The sequence below is a fragment of the Orcinus orca genome, chromosome 14 (genome assembly GCF_937001465.1).
Source record: "Orcinus orca chromosome 14, mOrcOrc1.1, whole genome shotgun sequence".
NCBI classification, from domain to species: Eukaryota; Metazoa; Chordata; class Mammalia; order Artiodactyla; family Delphinidae; genus Orcinus; species Orcinus orca.
Window position 1 is genome coordinate 65210110 of NC_064572.1, and position 22943 is coordinate 65233052.

General features: G+C 36.6%; 1 protein-coding gene across 4 annotated transcripts in view; it reads right to left on the reverse strand.

Annotated features, from left to right (window-relative positions):
• NT5C2 (5'-nucleotidase, cytosolic II) overlaps positions 1 to 22943 on the reverse strand; it is a 307851-nt gene that overhangs the window by 87518 nt on the left and 197390 nt on the right. The window lies entirely within an intron of this gene.

A 22943-nucleotide genomic window follows, 5' to 3' on the forward strand; every position in this document is an offset into this window, starting at 1 on the left:
CGAAGAGTAGACCCCACTCGACGCAACTAGAGAAAGCCCATGCACAGCAACGAAGATTCAACACGGCCATAAATAAAAAAATTAAAAAAAAAAAAGGGACTTCCCTGGTGGCGCAATGGTTAAGAATCTGCCTGCCACTACAGGGAACACGGGTTTGAGCCCTGGTCTGGGAAGATCCCACATGCCACAAAGCAACTAAGCCCATGTGCCACAACTATTGAGCCTGCGCTCTAGAGCCTGTGAGCCACAACTACTGAGCTCGCATGCCACAGCTAGTGAAGCCCGCACGCCTGGAGCCCAAATTGGAAAAAATTAAAGACAAGAAAAATTATTGAAAGCAGCAAGGGAAAAACCACAAATAACATACAAGGGAACTCCCATAAGGTTAACAGCTGATTTCTCAGCAGAAACTCTACAAGCCAGAAGAGAATGGCATGACATATTTAAAGTCATGGAAGGGAAGAAGCTACAACCAAGATTACTCTACCCTTCAAGGATCTCATTCAGATTCAATGGAGAAATCAAAAGCTTTACAGACAAGCAAAAGCTAAGAGAATTCAGCATTACCAAACCAGCTCTACAACAAATGCTAAAGGAACTTCTCTAAGTAGGAAACACAAGAGAAGAAAAGGACCTACAAACACAAACCCAAAACAATTAAGAAAATGTTAACAGGAATATACATATCGATAATTACCTTAAATGTGAATGGATTAAATGCTCCAACCAAAAGACACAGGCTCGCTAAATGGATACAAAAACAAGACCCATACATATGCTGTCTACAAGAGACCCACTTCAGACCTAGGGACACATACAGACTGAAAGTGAGGGGATGGAAAAAGATATACCATGCAAATGGAAATCAAAAGAAAGCTGCAGTAGCAATACTCATATCAGATAAAATATACTTTAAAATAAAGAATGTTACAACAGACAAGGAAGGACACTACATAATGATCAAGGGATCAATCCAAGAAGAAGATATAACAATTATAAATATATATGCACCCAACATAGAAACACCTCAATACATAAGGCAACTGCTAACAGCTGCAAAGGAGGAAATCGACAGTAACACAATAATACTGGAGGACTTTAACACCTCATTTACAGCAATGGACAGATCATCCAAACAGTAAATTAATAAGGAAACACAAGCTTTAAATGACACAACAGACCAGGTAGATTGAATTGATATTTATAGGACATTCCAACCAAAAACAGCAGATTACACTTTCTTCTCAAGTGAGCATGGAACATTCTCCAGGATACATCACATCTTGGGCCACAAATCAAGCCTCAGTAAATTTAAGAAAACTGAAATCATATCAAGCACTTTTCTGACCACAACGCTATGAGATTAGAAATCAATTACAGGGGAAAAAAACGTAAAAAACACAAACACATGGAGGCTAAACAATACGTTACTAAATAACCAAGAGATCACTGAAGAAATCAGAGGAAATCAGAAAATACCTAGAGACAAATGACAATGAAAACATGACAATCCAAAACCTATGGGATGCAGCAAAAGCAGTTTTAAGAGGGAAGTTTATAGCTATACAAGCCTACCTTAAGAAACAACAAACATCTCAAACAATCTAACCTTACACCTAAAGGAACTAGAGAAAGAAGAACAAACAAAACCCAAAGTTAGCAGAAGGAAAGAAATCATAAAGATCAGAACAGAAATAAATGAAACAGAAACAAAGAAAACAATAGCAAAGATCAATAAAACTAAAAGCTGGTTCTTTGAGAAGATAAACAAAATTGATAAACCATTAGCCAGACTCATCAAGAAAAAGAGGGAGAGGACTCAAATCAATAAAATTAGAAATGAAAAAGGAGAAGTTACAACAGACACCGAAGAAATACAAAGCATCCTAAGAGACTACTACAAGCAACTCTATGCCAATAAAATGGACAACCTAGAAGAAATGGACAAATTCGTAGAAAGGTATAACCTTCCAAGACTGAACCAGGAAGAAATAGAAAATATGAACAGACCAATCACAAGTAATGAAATTGAAACTGTGATTAAAAATCTTCCAACAAACAGAAGTCCAGGACCAGATGGCTTCACAGGTGAATTCTATCAAACACTTAGAGAAGAGCTAACACCCATCCTTCTCAAACTCTTCCAAAAATTGTGGAGGAAGGAACACTCCGAAACTCATTCTATGAGGTCACCATCACCCTGATACCAGAACCAGACAAAGATACTACAAAAAAAGAAAATTACACACCAATATCACTGATGAATATACATGCAAAAATCCTCAACAAAATACTAGGGAACAGAATCCAACAACACACTAAAAGGATCATACACCATGATCAAGTGGGATTTATCCCAGGGATGCAAGGATTCTTCAATATATGCAAATCAATCAATGTGATACACCATATTAACAAACTGAAGAATAAAAACCATACGATCATCTCAACAGGTGCAGAAAAAGCTTTTGACAAAATTCAACACCATTTATGATAAAAACTCTCCAGAAAGTGGGCATAGAGGGAACCTACCTCAACATAATAAAGGCCATATACAACAAACCCACAGCAAACATCATTCTCCATGGTGAAAAACTGAAAGCATTTCCTCTAAGATCAGGAACAAGACAAGGATGTCCACTCTCGCCACTATTATTCAACATAGTTTTGGAAGTCCTAGCCACGGCGATCAGAGAAGAAAAAGAAATAAAAGGAATACAAACTGGAAAAGAAGTAAAACTGTCACTGCTTGCAGATGACATGACACTATACATAGACGATCCTAAAGACGCCACCAGAAAACTACTAGAGCTAATCAATGAATTTGGTAAAGTTGCAGGATGCAGAATTAATGCACAGAAATTTCTTGCATTCCTATACACTAATGATGAAAAATCTGAAAGAGAAATTAAGGAAACACTCCCATTTACCACTGCAACAAAAAGAATAAATTACCTAGGAATAAAATTAAAAAATTAGCAGCATTCAAAGGAAAAGGAAACTATGATACATAACGAGGAGAAAAATCAACTGAAGCAGGAACTTACCTGGTGGTCCAATGGTAAAGAATACACCTTGCCATGCAGGGGACACGGTTTTGATCCCTGGTCAGGGAATTACAATCCCACATGTCATGGGGCAACTAAGCCCACGTGCCACAACTACTGAGCTGGCACGCCTCAACTACAGCCCACGTGCCACAAACTACAGAGCCCACGCGCCCTGGAGACTGCGTGCCACAACTAGAGAAGCCTGTGCACCACAACGAAGAGCCCGCACACCTCAATGAAAGATCCCGCATATCTCAATGAAGATCCCTGGTGCCTCAACTAAGACCTGATGCAGCCAAAAATAAATAAAATAAATAATGAATAAATCTTTTTAAAAAAATCAACTGAGGCAAACCCACAAATGACACAGATGATAGAATACTCAAAGACACTAAGTTATTATAACTGGACAAAATTCAATATATAATATGCAATTCAAATAATATATCATTCAATATATAATTGATAATTGAATGTATTTCATATGTTCAAAAAACTAGAAGACTGAGAATGTTAAGTACAGAATCTTTTTAAAAGACCCAACTCAAACATCTAGAAGTGACAACTACAATCTGAGATGAGAAATAACACTGAATAGATTAATGACAGATTAGACTTTAAAGAAAACATTAGTAACTTGAAGACATAGCAATAGAAACTATCCAAATTAAAACAGATCAGTGACCTGTGCAACAGTTTCAAGTGTATTCTGATTTCTAATATATGCATAATTGGAGTCCACAAAAGAAAAGAGAAAGTGAGAAGACAGAAAAATTATTTAAAGAAATAGTGGAGGGGGGAACAAAAAAAAAAAAAACAAAGAAATAGTGGGGGAAAATTTCCAAACTTAATGAAAATTATAAATCTACAGGTCCAAGAAAACTCAGTAAACCCCAAGCGCACAAAACAAGAAAACTACACCAAGGCACATCAAAATCAAATTACTTAAAAGGAGTGATAAAGAGAAAATATTAAAGAAGCAGCTAAAGAAAGAAGACATCATATAGAGAAGAAAAAAACAAATTCCTCATCTGAAGCAGTGAAGCCAGAGAAAAGTGGAGAAACACCTTTAAAGAACTGAAAGAAAATAAGTGTCAACCTAGAATTCTTTCCCTGACAAAAACATCTTTCAGAAATAAAGACTTCTTCAGATGTACAAAAGCTGAAAGAATTCATCACCAGCAGACTCTAAAAGAAATTTTAAACGAAGTCCTTCAGGTAAGAGGAAAACAATACCAGATGGAAATCAATCCACACAAAGGAATGGGTAACTATAAAAGATTTTTCCCTACTATTAAGTCTTTCTAAAAGATAACTGTTTGAAGCAAAAGTAACACTAATATATTGTTAGGTTTATAACATATATAGAACTAAAATATGTGACAGTAATAACCCAAAGGTGTGTAAGAAGAGAACAGAAGTATACTACTTTAAGACTCCTATAGTACACATGAAGTAGTATACCACTTGAAAGCAGACTGTGATAAGGTAAAGATGCATACTATACACCTTAAAGCAATCACCACAGTAACAAAGTTATAGCTAATAAGGCAACAAAAGAGATAAAATGGAAACAAGAAATAATCAACCCAAAACATGAGGTAAAAAGAGAAAAGGGAAACAAAGCAAACAAAAAAATAGCAAGGTGGTAGAATTTTACTCAACCATATTTTTAAAATTACATTAAGTTTAAATATCCACCCCAATCAAAAAAACAAACAAAAAAAAGCTGTAGGACCTAAATATAAGACATGACACCACAAAGCTCCCAGAAAAGAACATAGGCAAAACATTCTCTGACATAAATTGTACCAATGTTTTCTTAGGTCAGTCTCGAAGGCAATAAAAATAAAAGCAAAAATAAACAAGTGGGACCCAATCAAACTTATAAGCTTTTGAAAAGCAAAGGAAATCATAAAATGAAAAGACAACCTACAGACTGGGAGAAAATACTTGCAAATGACGCGACCAACAAGGCCTTAATTTCCAAAGTATATAAGCAGCTCATACAACTCAATAACAACAAAAATAACCCAATCAAAATATAGGTGGAAGACCTAAACAGACATTTCTTCAAAGAAAACATACAGATGGTCGATAGGCACATGAAAAGATGCTCAACATCGCTAATTATTAGAAAAATGCAAATCAAAACTACAATGAGGTATCACCTCACACCGGTCAGAATGGCCATTATTTAGAAGTCAACAAATAACAAATACTGGAGAGGGTGTAGAAAAAAGGGAACCCTCATACACTGTTGGTGGGAATGTAAACTGGTGCAACCAGTATGGAAAACAGTATGGAGGTTCCTTAGAAAAACTAAATCTAGGACTTCCCTGGTGGCACAGTGGTTAAGAATCCGCCTGCCAATGCAGGGACATGGGTTCGAGCCCTAGTCCGGGAAGATCCCACATGCCACGGATCAACTGATCCCATGCGCCACAAGTACTGAGCCTGCGCTCTAGAGTCCGTGAGCCACACTACTGAGCCCACGTGCCACAACTAATGAAGCCCACGCACCTAGAGCCCGTGCTCTGCAACAAAAACAAGCCACCGCAGTGAGAAGCCTGCGCACTGCAACGAAGAGTAGCCCCCACTCACTGCAACAACAGAAAGCCTGGGTGCAGCAACAAAGACACAATGCAGCCAAAAATAAATAAATAAATTTATATTAAAAAAACCCAACAACACGAAAAATAGGGAATTCCCTGGTGGTCCAGTGGTTGGGACTCCACGCTTTCAATGACAAGGGCACAGGTTCAATACCCTGTCGGAGAGCTAGGATCATGCATGTCACACGGTGTGGCCAAAAAATAAATAAAATGGTTCACATAAGTTAATAAATAAATAAATAAAGTCTGTCCTCCATCCTGAGGTTTAAAAAAACACCAGAAAACTAAAAATAGAGTTGCCATATGATCCAGCAATCCCACTCCTGGGCATATATCCAGAGAAAACTGTAATTCAAAAAGATACATGCACCTCAATAGCAGCACTATTTACAACAGCTAAGACAAGGAAGCAATGTACATGTCCATTGACAGATGACTAGATAAAGAAAATGTTGCATATATATACACAATAGGATACTAGCCATAAAAAAATGAAATAATGCCATGTGCAGCAACATGGATGGACCTGGAGATTATCATACTAAATGAAGTAAGTCAGAAAGAGAAAGACAACCATATGATATCACTAATATGTGGAATCTAAAATATGATACAAATATGATACAAACAGAAACAGACTCACAGACATAGAAAACAAACTTGACGTTACCAGAAAGGGGATGGGGGCAGAATAACTTAGAAGTTTGGGATTAGCAGATATAAACTACTATATATAAAATAGGTAAACAACAAGGTCCTACTGTATAGCACAGGGAACTATATTCAATATCCCATAATAAACCATAATTGAAAAGATGAAAAAGAAAAAATATATATATTTATATATAGATAAAACAATCATTTTGCTATACATCAGAAACTGACACAACACTATAAATCAACTATACTCTAATAAAAAAAATTTTTTATTAAGTTGGCATGGTTACATTAACATTAGACAAAGTATACTTCAGATCAAAGAATATTACCAGGTTTAAGGAAGCCCATTTCTTAATGATAAACAGGTCAATTTATCAAGAAGACATAATAATCATAAATGCTTATGTACATCTAATAACAGAGCTTCAAAATACATGAAGCAAAAACTTGTAGAACTGCAAGGAGGAAGTGACATAACCACAATTATAGCTGGAGATTTCAGTAATATTTCAATAACTGACAGAACAAGTGGACAAGATGTCTGTTAAGGATAGAAAAGACTTGACCAACATTATCATCCAACTTGACCTAACTGACATTCATAAAACAGTCCACCCAACAACCACAGAATACACATTCTTTTCAAGTGCACATGGAACATTTACCAAAATAGATCATGTTCTGGGCCATAAAACAAGTCTCAATAAATTGAAATTGAAAAAGAATCAAGTCTTACAAAGTATGTTCACTGGCCACAATGAAATTAAATTAGCAATAAATACAGAAAGATACCTGGAAAATCCCCAAATATCTGCAAATAAATGAACACACTTCTATATAACCCAAGGGTCAAAGAAGAAATCAAAGGAGAAATTAGAAATTATTTTGAACTGACTCAAAATGAAAATACAACATTATTAAAATTTGTGAGGACTTTCCCTGGTGCACAGTGTTTAAGAATCCACCTGCCAATGGAGGGGACATGGGCTCGAACCCTGGTCCGGGAAGAGCCCACATGCCAAGGAGCAACTAACCCCGTGCGCCACAACTACTGAGCCTGTGCTCTAGAACCCACAAGCCACAACTACTGAGCCCGCACACCAGAACTACTGAAGCCCATGCTCCTGGAGTCTGTGCTCCACAACAAGAGAAGCCACAGCAATGAGAAGCCTGCGCACCACAATGAAGAGTAGCCCCCTCTCGCCACAACTAGAGAAAGCCCCTGCACAGCAACGAAGACCCAACACAGCCAAAAAAAAATTTCTTTAATTACAAATAAAATTTGTGGGCTTCCCTGGTGGCGCAATGGTTGAGAGTCCACCTGCCGATGCAGGGGACGCGGGTTCATGCCCCAGTCCGGGAAGATTCCACATGCCGCAGAGTGGCTAGGCCCGTGAGCCATGGCCGCTGAGCCTGTGCGTCCGGAGCCTGTGCTCCGCAACGGGAGAGGCCACAACAATGAGAGGCCCGCGTACCACCCCAGAAAAAAATTAAAATAAAATAAAATAAAATTTGTGAGAATGGAATCAAAACAGTTCACTAAAAACATCAACTAAACACAAAAGGCGGCAATAATGGAGGAACAAAAAGGGTTTAAGTCATTCAGAAAACAAATAGCAAAATGGCAAAAATAAGTCCTTCCTCATTAGTAATTACTTTGAAGGCAAAGTTTCACAGAAAGGATTAAAAAGACATGATCCGGGACTTCCCTGGTGGTGCAGTGGTTGAGAATCTGCCTGCCAATGCAGGGGACGCGGGTTTGAGCCCTGGTCCAGGAAGATCCCACATGCCGCGGAGCAGCTGAGCCCGTGGGCCACAGCTACTGAGCCTGTGCTCTGGAGCCCATGATCCACAACTACTGAAGCCTGTGTGCCTGGAGCCCGTACTCTGCACCAGGAAAGGCCACCACAGTGAGAAGCCTGCACACAGCAACAAAGACCCAGCACAGCCCAAAATAATAAATAAATACATTTATTAAAACTAATATTGATAATGATATAGAGGTCTTGAACAAGTATAAACTAACTAAACCTAGGAGACACATATAGACCACTCCACCCAACAACAGAATATACATTCTTCTCAAGTGCACATGGAACATTACCCAGGATAGACCATATGTTCAACCATAAAATAAGTCTTAATAAATGTTTAGGGACTTCCCTGGTGGCGCAGTGGTTAAGAATCCACCTGCCAATGCAGGGGACATGGGTTCAAGCCCTGGTCTGGGAAGATCCCACATGCTGTGGAGCAACTAAGCCCATGTGCCACAACTACTGAGCCTGCACTCTAGAGCCCACAAGCCACAACTACTGAGCCCGCGTGCCACAACTACTGAAGCCTGCGCACCTAGAGCCCGTGCTGCACAACAAGAGAAGCCACCGTAATGAGAAGCCTGCGCGCTGCACCGAAGAGTAGCCCCTGCTCTCTGCAACTAGAGAAAGCCCACGCGCAGCAACGAAGACCCAATGCAGCCAAAAATAAATAAATAAATTTATTAAATAAATGTTTAAAAAATTGAAATCATACAAAGTGTCTTCTTCTATCATAATGGAATAAAGCTAGAAGTCAATAAGATAAGGAAAACTACAAAATTCACAAATATGTGGAAGTTAATCAACACACTCTTTAACAACCAACAGGGTCAAATAAGAAATCACAAGGAAAACCAGAAAATAGTTAAGAGACAAAAGAAAACAAAAACACAAAACACCAAAAACTTATGAGATACAGGGAAGGCCGTATGTACTCAGAGGAAAATTTACAACTGTAAATGCCTTCATTAAAAAAGAAGAAACATCTCAAATCAATAACCTAACTTTATACCTGGAGGAACTAGAATGGCAAGAAAAAGATGAACAAACTAAGCCCAAGCCCAGCAGAAAGAAGGTAATAACAACAATTAGGGAAGAAATAAATAAAATAGAGAATAAATAAACACAGAATCAATGAAACCAAACGTTCATTCTTTGAAATGACCAACAAAATTGACAAACCTTAACTACAATGACTAGGAAACTGAAATAACATGCAAGTAACTAGAATCAGATGAAAGCAGGGAAATTATTACTGATCACATAGAAATAAAAATCAAATCCAACAATATTTTAAAAGAATAATACAACCAAGTGGAGTCAATCCCAGGAATACAGAGATGATTTAACATGCTAAAATCAGTCAACGTATTAGCTGACTTAAAAAAAAAAAAAAGGAACAAGAAAAACTGTATGATCATCTCAATAGATATAGAAAAAGTATAAGACAAAATTCGACATGCTTTCCTGATAAAAACTCTCAGCAAACTACTTATAAAGGTAACTTCCTTAGTATGATAAAGTGCATCTACCAAAAACCTACAGGTAACATCATACTAAAAAGGTGAAAGACTGAATGTTTTCCCCCTAAAATCAGGAAAAAAGAGATGTACAGTCTCACCACTTCTACTCAAAATTGTACTGGAGGTTCTATCCTAGCCAGTACCATCAGGCACCTCTCAGCATATACAAAAATTAATTCAAAATGCACTGTAGGCCTAAATGTAAAATCTAAGACTATAAAACTTCTAGGAGAAAACATAAGAGAAAGTCTTTGTGAGCTTTGGGTTAGTCAAAATTTCCTAGTTCCAAAACCTAAAGCACAATGGATAAAAGAAAAAAGTTGATAAATTAGATTCCATCAAAATTTAAAACTTCTGCTCTTCAGAAGACACCAATAAGAGGAGGAAAAAACAAGCGACAACAGAAGAGACAAATTCTCAGCCTCATGGAGCCTACATCTTAGTGGAGGAGTAAGACAGTAACCAAACTCACTGTGTCAGGTAGTGATAAGTGGTATATGGTATAGGTAAAACAAATAAGGTGAAGAGATAAAGAATGACAATGATAATATTGTAGGAAAACCTTGGAAGGTATCTATAAGGAAACAATATTTGTTCAGAGACCTCAGTAAAATGAGGGGATGATAGATAAAATAAAACAATAAATCAACTTACTACTAGGTTGGCATTACAAGTCATGTTAATCTGTTTTGCACATTATGGTTTATATGGTTTTGCACATTATGGTATACGAGTGATGTAAAAACATTTAAAATATTTTACTCCCTTAGGAAGTTTAAATATTGTCTCTTCAACCTTGTTTGTATACTCAACTTGTCCCTTTTCATGGCTAACAGAGGAATATAAACAAAACAAAATTGTATTTTCACATTATGTTTCCATTAAAATGTTTTCTATCACTCTTTGGGAGGAAAAGCGGAGGAGATAAGCTACAGTCTGAGGGAAAATATTTGCAAATCACACGTCTGATAAAACAACATGTATCCAGAACATATACGAACTCTCAAAACACAAGACAAAGAATCCAATTGTTAAAATATGGGCAAAGTGTTTGAGTAGACACTTCATCAAAAAAGATATATAGATGGCAAAAAAACACATGAAATGATACTCAACATCATTTATCAGCAGGGAAATGCAAATTACAACCATAGTGAGATTCTACTACATGCCTATTAGAATATTTAAAATTAAAAAGTCTGACCGAAGAACTAAGATCCCGTGTGCCGTGAGGTGCAGCCAAAAAAAAGACTGACCATGCCAAATTTGATGAGGATAAAGAGCAACTAGAACTCCAATACACTGCTGGTGAGAATATAAAAATGGTACAAGCACTTTGGAAAACAATTTGCCATTTCGGTTTTGTTTTTTTTTTAATGCGCTGCTGGTCTTGCAGGATCTCAGTTTCCTGACCAGGGATTCAACCAGACCCATGAAGTTAAAGCCCGGAATCCTAACCATTAGGCCACCAGGGAACTCCCACTATTTCTTTAAAAGTTAAACGTAACATCTACTCTATGTCCCAATCTTTCTACTCCCAAGTAATTGTCCAAGAGAAATGAAAGCATATATCCATATAAAGACTTGCACATGAATATTCAGAGCAGCTTTGTGTGTCATAGTCAGAAACTGAAAACAACCCAAATGTCTATGAACAGGTGAATGGATACATGTTGTGTCATATCCATACAATGGAATATGATTATGCAATAAAAAGGAATGAACTATTGATATACAACAAGAATAAATCTCAAAATTATGCTGAGTGAAAGAAGACAAAAAAATGAGTGCACACTACATGATTTTGTTTACATAAAATTCTAGAAAATGCCAACTAAGCTACCGTGACAGAAAGCAGATCAGCGGTTGCCTAGAGTGGAGGTGTGAGGTGGGGAGGGGCCCAAGGAAACTTTGGGGTGTGATATGTTCATTACCTCAATTATGGTGACTGTTTCATGGTTATGTACATATGTCAAACTTATTGTACCTTCTAAATATATAGTTTGTTGTATGTATTTATACCTCAATAAAACTGTTTTTTAAAAGTCAGGCTTTTCTTTCCCTCTTTCCTTACAAATTAGAGATAGTAATTACACTAAAAAAGAGATTTCCCCCATATATTTTAACTTCTTTTTGTATTACTTTCTTCAAATTATTTGTAGGAAAAATTCAAAGCACTTTCTTAGATCATTCATGGACTAAACAGAATACATTTTATTTTAAAAATTCAAGTTACAGAGTCTCAGCAAAGATAACACAAGATTTTATTCTGCTAAAAATGTAAACATAAATGATTAAATAACCATATTATCACTAATATGAAATAAAATTTGCCATGAAGTCTATATAAGTTATGTGAAGGTTCAGGGGTGAGATTTTCTTAAATCATCATCTTCAAAAAGTTCCTTATTTGGTTTTCCTATGATCTTATCTAACACATGTTAGCATTACTATGACAGACTTTTGGACTCTATTCACAGAGTCAGTCTATCTAATGTTTATTTTTTACAGTGACAGTAAAATTATAGACGTTATCATCTGGCAAAAAAAAAATGTTCCAATAAGTAGGTAAACATTTTGTCACCTGTTTACAGTGTCAAGCTTAAGAGTAGTTTTTTCAGTAAGGTACAGCAGTGACTAATGCTGAATAAAAAGCTCAAATTTTAATTCCTTCCAAGCAATAGTGGTACAGTTTATACTGAAACAGTCCTTTGTTTCAATATAAAATATCCAGCCTGCAAAGTAGTTGTATCTGGAGAGTAACAACTGAAATGAACTCTCAGGCATTTAAAATATTTTAGTTTCACACTTTAAAAATATTTCATAGGCAAAACATACATAGTTCCCTTCACCACTAACATCATCCTCCCCCAAAGAAAGGGAAACCAGCTGCCCCAAAAGCTTCAGGTAACTTCTGAAAACAGGAAGCAAAGAGTAACTGAAACTGCAGAGTAAGCCTGGTGAGCAATCTGCAGCCTGGTTAGCAAGGCCGTTTTAATGTCTCTTTCAGGTCATGTCAGTAGCTCACTTAGAAAGAAGTAAGTAGCACTTAAACACAGTATGTAGCACAGGTCCATCAGGCAAAGTGTTTTACACACATGGCAGTTTGAACCAAATATTCATCTTTCAACGGGATTAGTGTGTCACTATAGATAATAGGGTAATGATAACAGTTAAGTAAATATGAACACTCAGTGTTTTACTAAACTTCACTGGAATTTATCTTGTGTTTGAAATATAAAACTAGGAATTTATAAGTTTTATAATCAACCACTGTCATTCTAAGAACAATGAACACTGCTCTGAGACTTGAGTGAAAAGGATCATTTTGAATGGCTTTTTTGGATTTTCTCACCAGCTGAAATTTATTTTATTTTCCTAAATACAACTTTACTTGCATATGACACTAGTCATATTAAACTAGTTTACTTTATGGGAAGAGAAAAGTTAAAGCTGTATCGTCTATCTGTATGCCTGGTATCATTACGCATAGCCCCTGATAATCCTAATCCTTGACAGATGAGCAAGTAAAACCAAGAAAATACAGAGGTAAATTAGATGGTTATATCATTATGTTGCCATCAAGGGTCCCCTCTGTAACAAGACCACAAACCAATTTACTTACAAATACATTCCCTGGAAAACAAGGGAAGTCAGATCTAAATTTAGATTAATTTGTCTAACAATACTGCTGAAAACCTAAATCACAGTATCTGTAGTTAAGGGTCACCCCTAACTCAAAGAACAGCACTTTGAAATAAAATTTAGCTTTGAAAGTATTCTTGTAACCTTTGTTCCTTCTAATCATAAAATACATGAAGGAAAATAATCACATAAAATATTTTAAGATGGAGGAATATTAATTTTTCCCAAAAAGTAAGACTCCTAAAAGTGTGTTACATATAAATTGTGTTAAATGTTTCATTAACTCCTATCTTTTAGTTTATGAGGAACAGTTTTTTGTTCATTTTTCATTTCATTATTTTCATTCAGAGTTCTTTATATCATTTGCCCCAAGTTATACTATACATTTGTGTAAAAGACCAACATTCATAGTTTACACACCAAGTGATACAGATGGCTAACAAATTCCAACTAATAAAATCGCACTTACCTATCCACACATATCACTTGCTATCCTCTCACCCCATTTTGTTTTTCTTTTTTGCACATTTACACTTCCAGACATAATGTATTTGACAGTTTGGTACTATCAAGTCCTTTTCTCTAAAATGTAAGTTTCATGAGGGTGAGACTTGTTTTGTTCGCTGCTGTATCCCCAGTTCCTTGAACTACAGAGTTGATATATACAGGCAGAAATAAACTCCTAAACCTCTACACTTGGAGCGCTTTGCTTTCCAAAGCTAAGTTCTGTATAAGCCTGAAAATGCAAGAATATTACACAAGTTCTTTTTAATGCTCTAAATGAATCTTCATGAAATCGTACTCTTGGTTCAGAAAACGAATAAGATTCTTAGCTTGATTAATGTAGTATTTTGCTAACATTTCGACACCAGGCCTTGGAACAAAAGGTTCCTTATTCTCTGATAGAAAATAACAAAGCTGAGAAGAGATCTTGTCAAATAAGAAATGTAATACCTGTTGCCTGGACAATTTGTTTTTCCTCTTCAAGCAACAACATGCTCCAATCTCTAGTTTGAAACTGTAACTAGAAAATGTAAATTTATTGCATACGTTCCTAAAGTTCCAAAAATATACAAAAAAGACCCGAATTTTATGTTATCCTGAACACTTTACTGCTGCTACTCCTAGAATTCCATTACCTCTGCCATATCACACAGAATGCAATATTTGTTCTACATCTGCATGAAGGTTGCTTCCAACTGAATGTTTTGAGTAATACCAGACCTTCAACAATAACATGGTTGTTGACAAAAAGGAACAAAAGAGTATGTAAAGAAAACATTTTAAATGACTGGGCTTGAGAATATGTAGTACAGATCTCCAGTGGATGCCCGAAACTGTGGGTAGTACAGAATGCTATATAAACTGTATTTTTCCCTATACATACATACATACACATGATAAAGTTTAATTTACAAATTAGGCACATAAGAAGCACATTAACAACAATAACTAATAATAAAACAATTCCAACAATATGCTGTAACAAAAGTTATATGAATGTGGTCTCTCTCTCTCTCTCGAAATATCTTATGCTACTGTACTCATCCTTCTTGTGATGATGTGAGATGATAAAATGCCTACGTAATGAGATGCAGTAAGGTGAATGGCACAGGCACTGTGATACAGTGTTAGGCTACTATCGACCTTCTGACGATATGTCACAAGGAGGATCAGCAGCTTTGGGCGATCCTGGATTACTGAGCCATGAGGATGTCAGTGATTGTGGATCCCAGGCAGGATGGTGCACGATTTCATCACACTACTCAGAAGAGCACACAGTCTAAAACTTATGAATAGTTTATTTCTGGAATTTTCCATTTAATATTTTCAGACTATGGTTGACTGCAGGCAACTGAAACTGTGGAAAGTGAAACTGCAGATAAAGTGGGACCACAATATGACTTTTATTTCTTCAAAACATTGCTATAATTAACTAAGCTATAATTAATTAATTATAATTAAACTATAATTTCAAAAGCATAAAGGTAACAAAGCTGAAAAGTTTTTACATTCAGCTAATATATAACACTTTGCACCTTTAGTAATCATTCTTGAATATTCTTTTAAAAAGCAGATAAAAAATTCTGCTTTATTTCAAAAAGAACTCATTCTCTTACCAATGAGCTCCTGGTTCACCATTCAATTTTGTTTTAGCTGTTATCTTTCCTCTTTCAAAATAATAAAGAGATAAAAACCAGAAAGGCAGAAATAATCACCATGGTATTTCTACTTTTTTATATATATACAATATTTATGGCATACTTCACTTATTTGGTAAAAATTCAGAGATACGCATAAGTTCAATGCCTTAGTAATGCTAACATAATAATGGCTAACATTTATTGAGTGCTCACTTGTTTTCATGTATTAGTCTAAACTCTATACATATTTTATCTAATTAACTTCTCACAACAACCATATGAATTAGGTACTATTATCTTAATTGTATAAAGAAGAAAACGGCATAGAGAAGTTAAATAATTTGACCAGGGTCACAGGATTATACTTGTAGTGAAGAGTGCAGATTCTGGAGCCATTCTGTCTGGGTTCAAAACCTGGCTCCGACACTAATTTAGCTCTATGTTTGAGCAAATTATACAATCACTTCAGTTTCTTCAACTCCAAAACGGTCAGAGTTGGAACAAGGATTTAATGCATTAATAAGTGCAAGGTGCTAAGAACAGTGGCTGACACAGTGCGTAATAAATTTTTACTTATTATACTAGAGCCCACAGTGTTTACTACTTGCGGCCTCTACACAATGTAGGGGCCTCTGCACAATGTAGTACATTATGTTTGGAGGAATGTTATAATAGGTTTCTACTTTCAGAGTCAAAACTTCAGAGTGTCAATTATGTGGCAAAGGCTATACAATTTCACACATTTTTTCATGTCAATGTAAGTATCCTAAATCTAATCTTAATCTACTATCTGTAGGTTTCTTTCCTTCCCAAAAGCTTAGTTCCACATAGGATTATCTCATCAAACCTACTGCAAAAGTCAATAATCCAAGGTTAAAAATATGGCATTTACTGATTTCAGATTTGTGAAAGATCCTGATGTTTCATCTTGGTCTTATTTACAGCATACCATGCTTAAATTCTTACAAATATATCTTTATTTTTACAATTTTCACACAGAATATTTCAGCTGTTTCGACCTCTACACCTTTAGCATGATCAGATAACTCAAAATTTTCACAATTTAGTGCATAACAAAAGCCATCCAGTCTTTATGAATTTACAGAGTAATTTTATGACAAACACAATGGTAGAAAAAGAATGTGTAACACAAATGTTAATTGAACACCACACTAAAGGTAGACTAAGCAGAAAAAATAAACAGCATTTATAAGCCTAAATATAAAAAAAAGCAAAACCATACAACTTTTAGAAGAAAACAGAGACGAAGAGCCCTATGACATCAAGGGAGGGAAGGTTTTCTTGGATAAAAGACAACACAAACCATAAAGGAAAAGATAGACAAATCTGACTATGTTAAAATTTAAAGCTTCTTCCTGCCAAAAACATTTAGTCTGAATTTAAACATCTAAGGAAATGATCAGACAAATCCAAATTGAAGGACATTGTACAAAACAACTGACCTGGACTCTTCAAATATATCAATATTATGAAAACAAACAAAAGTCTGGGGACCTGTTGTCGATTAAAAGTAACTAAAGGGACATGGCAACTAAATGCAACTCATGATCCTGGACCAGGGGTGGGGTTGGAGATTAAGTATAAAGGTCATTACTGGGACAACTGAGAAATTTTTAATATGCACTGTATATTAGATAATAATATTGCATTCATATTAAATGTGATAATTATACTGTAGTTTTGTAGGACATCCTTGTTTAAGTATATCTTTTAAGAGATGAAGCGCCATGATGTCTGCAAATTACTTTTAAATGGTTTAGGAAAAAAATGTATATATGAAATAAAAAGTAAATATGGCAAAATGTTAACAGTTGGTGAATCCAGGTGAAAGATGTAAGTGTATTCATTGAACTATCACTGCACTTTTCTGTAGGACTGAAATTTTTCAAATAAAAAGTTGGAATAAAAATGTAAAACTTATGCACAACAAAAAGTAAAGAGCAACCACTGAGAAGATTTTTGCAACATCATAACTGAGAGAAGATTAGTATAGAGATAAAGAGAGCTGCAAACTAATGATGGAAAAGAAAATGAACCAACAGAAAAAGAATGAAGCAATTTATAGAAAACAAAACCTTACAATAAATGGATGCAAATGGAATAAATCCTTACAATAAATGGAAAAACAAATTAAAATGAAATTTAATATGATTTTAAAATTTAAGAGTCTGGCAATATCAATGTTTGTAAGGATATGGTAAAAAAGGAACTCTCACAACCTGCTGATGGGTGTTTTGTGTTTAGTATTTTGGAAAATAATTCAGCTTTATTTAATAAAGGTGAAGATACTCATACCCTACCACCTAAGAATTCCCTAGGCTTAGAATTCTCTCTCACACATGTAAACAGGATGAAACATCCAAGAATGTTTATTACAGCACTGTTACTAATAGCAAAAAAGGCAGAAACCCCTAAATATTCATAAACAAACTGGCTTATTCATATAATGCAATATTAATAGAGAAATTAAAATGAATGAACTAAAGATATATCTACCAACATGGATATGTAGCAAAAACAATGTTAAATAACATCACTAATTATTAGGGAAATGCAAATTAAAACCACAAAGAGATATCACCTCTCACCTGACAGGAAGGCTACTATCAAAAAAACAAGAAATAACAAGTGTTGGTGAGGATGTGGAGAGAAGGGAACCCTCATACACTGTTGGTGGGAACGTAAATTGGTGCAGCCACTATGGAAGATAGTATGGACATTCCTCAAAAAATTAATATGATCCAGCTATCCCACTTCTGGGTATTTATCCAAAGAATATGAAAACACTAATCTGAAAAAAGATACATGCACCCCTATGTTCATCCCGGCATTATTTACAATAGCCAAGATTGGAAACAACATAGTGCCCATCAGTGGATGAAAAGATGTGGGGTATATATACATACACACACAATGGAATACTACTCGGCCATAAAAAGATGAAATCTTGCCATTCGCAACTACATTGATGGACGTTAAGGATATCATGCTAAGTGAAATAAGTCAGATGAAGAAAGACAAATACCACACGATTTCACTCATGTGGAATATAAAAAACTAATAAACAAACAATAAATAAACCAAACCAAACCAAAACATAGAACAGAGTAGTAGTGAGCCACAGGGGAAGTGGGAGGGGGAGGGCAAAATAGGTAAAGGGGAGCAACTGTATGGTGATGGACGGACACTACATTTTTGGTGGTGAGCAAAGGGTATACAGAAGTAGAAATAAAACACTGTACTTGTGAAACTTATATAATGTTATAAATCAATGTTACATCAATAAAATAAATTTAAAAAAGAAAGAATAGCCCCAACATTGGGACAGACTTGGAAACACAGGATGGGCAAGAAGTTAAACACTGCCCACCTCCCCCCAAAAAAATCTTCATATGAGCTTCTTTCACCAGTGCTTTATCATAAAATCATGTCTTCAAAAAAAATAAAAACAATGTTGAATAAAAAACCAAGTTGCAGAATCATGTGCATAATACATTAAACAAAAGTATATGCACTTTCAGGGATATATACATATTAGTAAAAGTATATAAACATAATGGGAATGATAATTACTCAATTCATGACAGGGAAAGAGAGGGTAATAGGATCAGCAAGGATTCATACAGGCCTCAACTGTATCTGTAATTTTATCCCTTTGAAAAATATAGTAAATTGAAAAGAGAGACTACACAATTAGAAAATAGGTAAAAAAACCACAAAATAAATATGATGGTCTATAAGTAAGATGATCATTACATTATTTCCTGTATTTTGAAATATTTCATATTTTTGAATAAATTTAAATTAAAACATTAAAGAAACCACATTAAACTGAACCAAGGAGCATTAAAAAACATATACTCCACTGGACATTGGAAACAGAAATACTAATACAGCGGTCACTCTGTATCCGTGGGGGTTGGTGCCAGGACACCCCCCCAATCACAGATACCAAAATCCCCGGATGCTCAAGCTCCTTACATAAAATGGAGCACTACAGTCGCCCCTGTTTTCTTCCCCTGCTCTGCATCCGGATACGACGGGCCTACTGTACCCAAATTTACTGAGATGTATATTCTATATGTATATAAATATATATGTATATATATTTATATATACATACACACACATGTATTTTTAGCCATTAAACTTCAGGCACCAGATTTCAGTCTTCTCTTTCCAAGGAGATCCTGACACAGCAGGCTTTTTCATCTCACACTCCTGATAATGCTTCCCAACCAAAAGAAACACACAAAAGATAGGAACAAATAGTTCAACACTCTCCAAGGCAATTTAATCCTTTGGAGTATGTATTCCACCTAAAAGGGGGGCTATTTTGCTGCTCTGCTGGCAATTTTGCTATTTGGTGGGGGGTGGGGTGGGGGTGGGAGTTGCTGCTAAAGTTGTTTTCCACAGAAAGGAAAAGAAAAAACAGCCACTGCAAACCTTGGTAACCAATCATAGAACACAAATTTCAAATGGTAAGAAGTCATATAAGATTTACTGTGTGGCTTCCCTGGTGGTGCAGTGGTTAAGAATCCACCTGCCAATGCAGGGGACATGGGTTCGAGCCCTGGTCCGGGAAGATCCCTCATGCCGCAGAGCAACTAAGCCCGTGAGCCGCAACTACTGAGCCTGCGCTCTAGAGCCCGCAAGCCACAACTACTGAGCCCATGCACCACAACTACTGAAGCCCAGGCACCTAGAGCCAGTGCTCCTCAAAGAGAGAAGCTACTGCAATGAGAAGCCCACGAACCGCAACGAAGAGTAGCCCCCGCTCGCCGCAACTAGAGAAAGCCCAGTCGGCGTGCGGCAACAAAGACCCAACACAACCAAAAATAAATAAAATAATATTTTTAATGCTTTAAAAAAATTATTTTAAAAAAAAGGATTTACTGTGTCAAATAACAAGGACCTTAGCACTGCATAACAATTTGCTATCAATTTCCTTAAAGCAAATAATTTTTCAGGTCTGAACTTAAAAAACGAAACAAACACCAGCTACTCATAAATACAAGCTGTCTTACTTCATTAATTCTGTTCTATCTGCAAGAAACCCATGTAGCATATCTTGGAAACAGTTTACTAGTATTTCTCTCTCCAGGTTTTTTTTTTTAATTAATCAATTTATTTATTTATTTATTTTGGGCTGTGTTGGGTCTTTGTTGCTGTGTGCTGGCTTTCTCTAGTTCCGGCGAGGTGCACGGGCTGCTCACTGCGGAGGCTTCTCTTGTTGCAGAGCATGGGCTCTAGGCGTGCAGGCTTCAGTAGTTGTGGCTTGCAGGCTCTATCTACAGTGCGGGCTCAGTAGTTGTGGCTCACGAGTTCTAGAGTGCAGGCTCAGCAGTTGTGGCGCACGGGCTTAGTTGCTCTGCAGCATGTGGGATTTTCCCGGACCAGGGATCAAACCTGTGTCCCCTGCACTGGCAGGCGGGTTCTTAACCACTGCGCCACCAGGGAAGTCCTCCCTCTCCAGTTTTATCTCATAGTATTGCTCTACCAAACCCTTTGCTTTAGTGAGAACAATCCACTCAGTAAACCCTCAATATGCCCACTTTTGCATCCTCTCCCTACTCTCAAGTGTCACCTCCTCTATGATGTTTTCCCTGATCCCGCCAACCTACAGTAATCTCTCCACTTTGAATGAAAAAAAAAACAGTAATAATAGCTAACATTTATAGAGAATTTAATGTGTGCCTGTATTGCTTCAATGGAATTATCCCATTCACCCCACACAACTCTGTGAAATTTGAAATTTGTTCTATTTTCCCCTTTTTCATGGTGAGAGAAACTGAGTGAAGCTCTCTACGGTTAAGTTCTCTAAGGGTGCATGGATGCTAAGTGGCAAAGCCAGGTCTCAAACCCAGACTCCAAAACCCAGGCCCTTAAACATATGTGATGCTGCCTCCTGGCTCACGTGCCTTTGCATTGATGGCCTTACTGCTCACATGTCATTTAACATATGCCTTGTGATATTTAACATTTTGTGTTCCGAGATGTCTAAGCAGCTCAAAATATTACAATCATTCAACAAAAATTTACTGAGAGCCTGTATGCCCGGCATTGTTCACTACTGGGCATAAAAGCATGTTACAGAGCCTCCACAAATGAAAAGTAGATGAATTCTCTAGACACATGGACATCCCCAAAATGTGCGGAACTGCAAAATTTTAAATATGTACACAGCAATTATAACTACATAAAAATTATATGTACATAAGAACTGGAAAAGATATGATATTTATTTATCATAAACAACATGATAAAGTTGGGTTTTTTTTTTACTATTGAATTTAAGCTTTTTGGTAAGAGAGGTAAGCAATAAAAAGATGTACTTTTTTAGGGCTTCCCTGGTGGCACAGTGGTTGAGAGTCCGCCTGCCGATGCAGGGAACACAGGTTCGTGCCCCGGTCCGGGAAGATCCCACATGCCACGGAGCGGCTAGGCCCGTGAGCCATGGCCGCTGGGCCTTGCGCGTCCGGAGCCTGTGCTCCGCAACAGGAGAGGCCACAGCAGTGAGAGGCCCGCGTACCGTAAAAAAAAAAAAAAAAAAAAAAAAAAAAATGTACTTTTTAAAAAAAACATGTTTTGTGTTCTTTCTTTCCCCCATTAAACAGTAGAAATAGCCTAGAGACAGATGAATGAACATTCCTCCTAACATTCTACTGTAATCTGGCTTTCTTTAGGAAGATACACCTGATATCACTAGTAAGGTTTGCAGATACCCTATGTAAATATCTATATAAATCTTCCTACAATTATAAACTTTTGGAAACTTGAGGCTGATTGTAAATTTGCAAACAATGGAATCAAATCTTAGAACGGAATGAACCCTTGCAAACAACTCCTTTGGCCCTCTCATTTTACAGATTAGCTAATCACTTAATTCTAAATATCTAAAGTCTACGGACTTCCCTGGTGGCGCAGTGGTTAAGAATCCGACTGCCAATGCAGGGGACACGGGTTCGACCCCTGGTCCAGGAAGATCCCACCTTCCTTGGAGCAACTAGGCCTGCGTGCCACAACTACTGAGCCCCCGTGCTGCAACTACTGAAGCCCACGTGCCTAGAGCCCGTGCTCTGCAACAAGAGAAGCCACAAGGAAAAGCCCACGCACCGCAACGAAGACCCAACACCGCCAAAAATAAATTTTTAAAATGTATTAAAAATAAATTAATTAAATAAAATCTAAAGTCTGGGTTGATGAGAGTGATGCAGCACCTATACCGAAATGTAGTGGCTTACACTGCAATAGAAATGCATTTCAAAAATAAAAAGTCTGCGTGTGCTAGCATCAGCCCAGCGTGTAGAGTTCTGCTTTTAATTACAAGCTGTGTCTTCTTGAACTTAACCTCTTCAGGCCTGGATGTCTTCATCTGGATAAATTCTAACCAGTGTTGAAAAGTGTCGAGGTAAATATCTTAAAAGACCTCAATAACATTAAGTTTCCACGGTAAATAGCACTGTTTCAC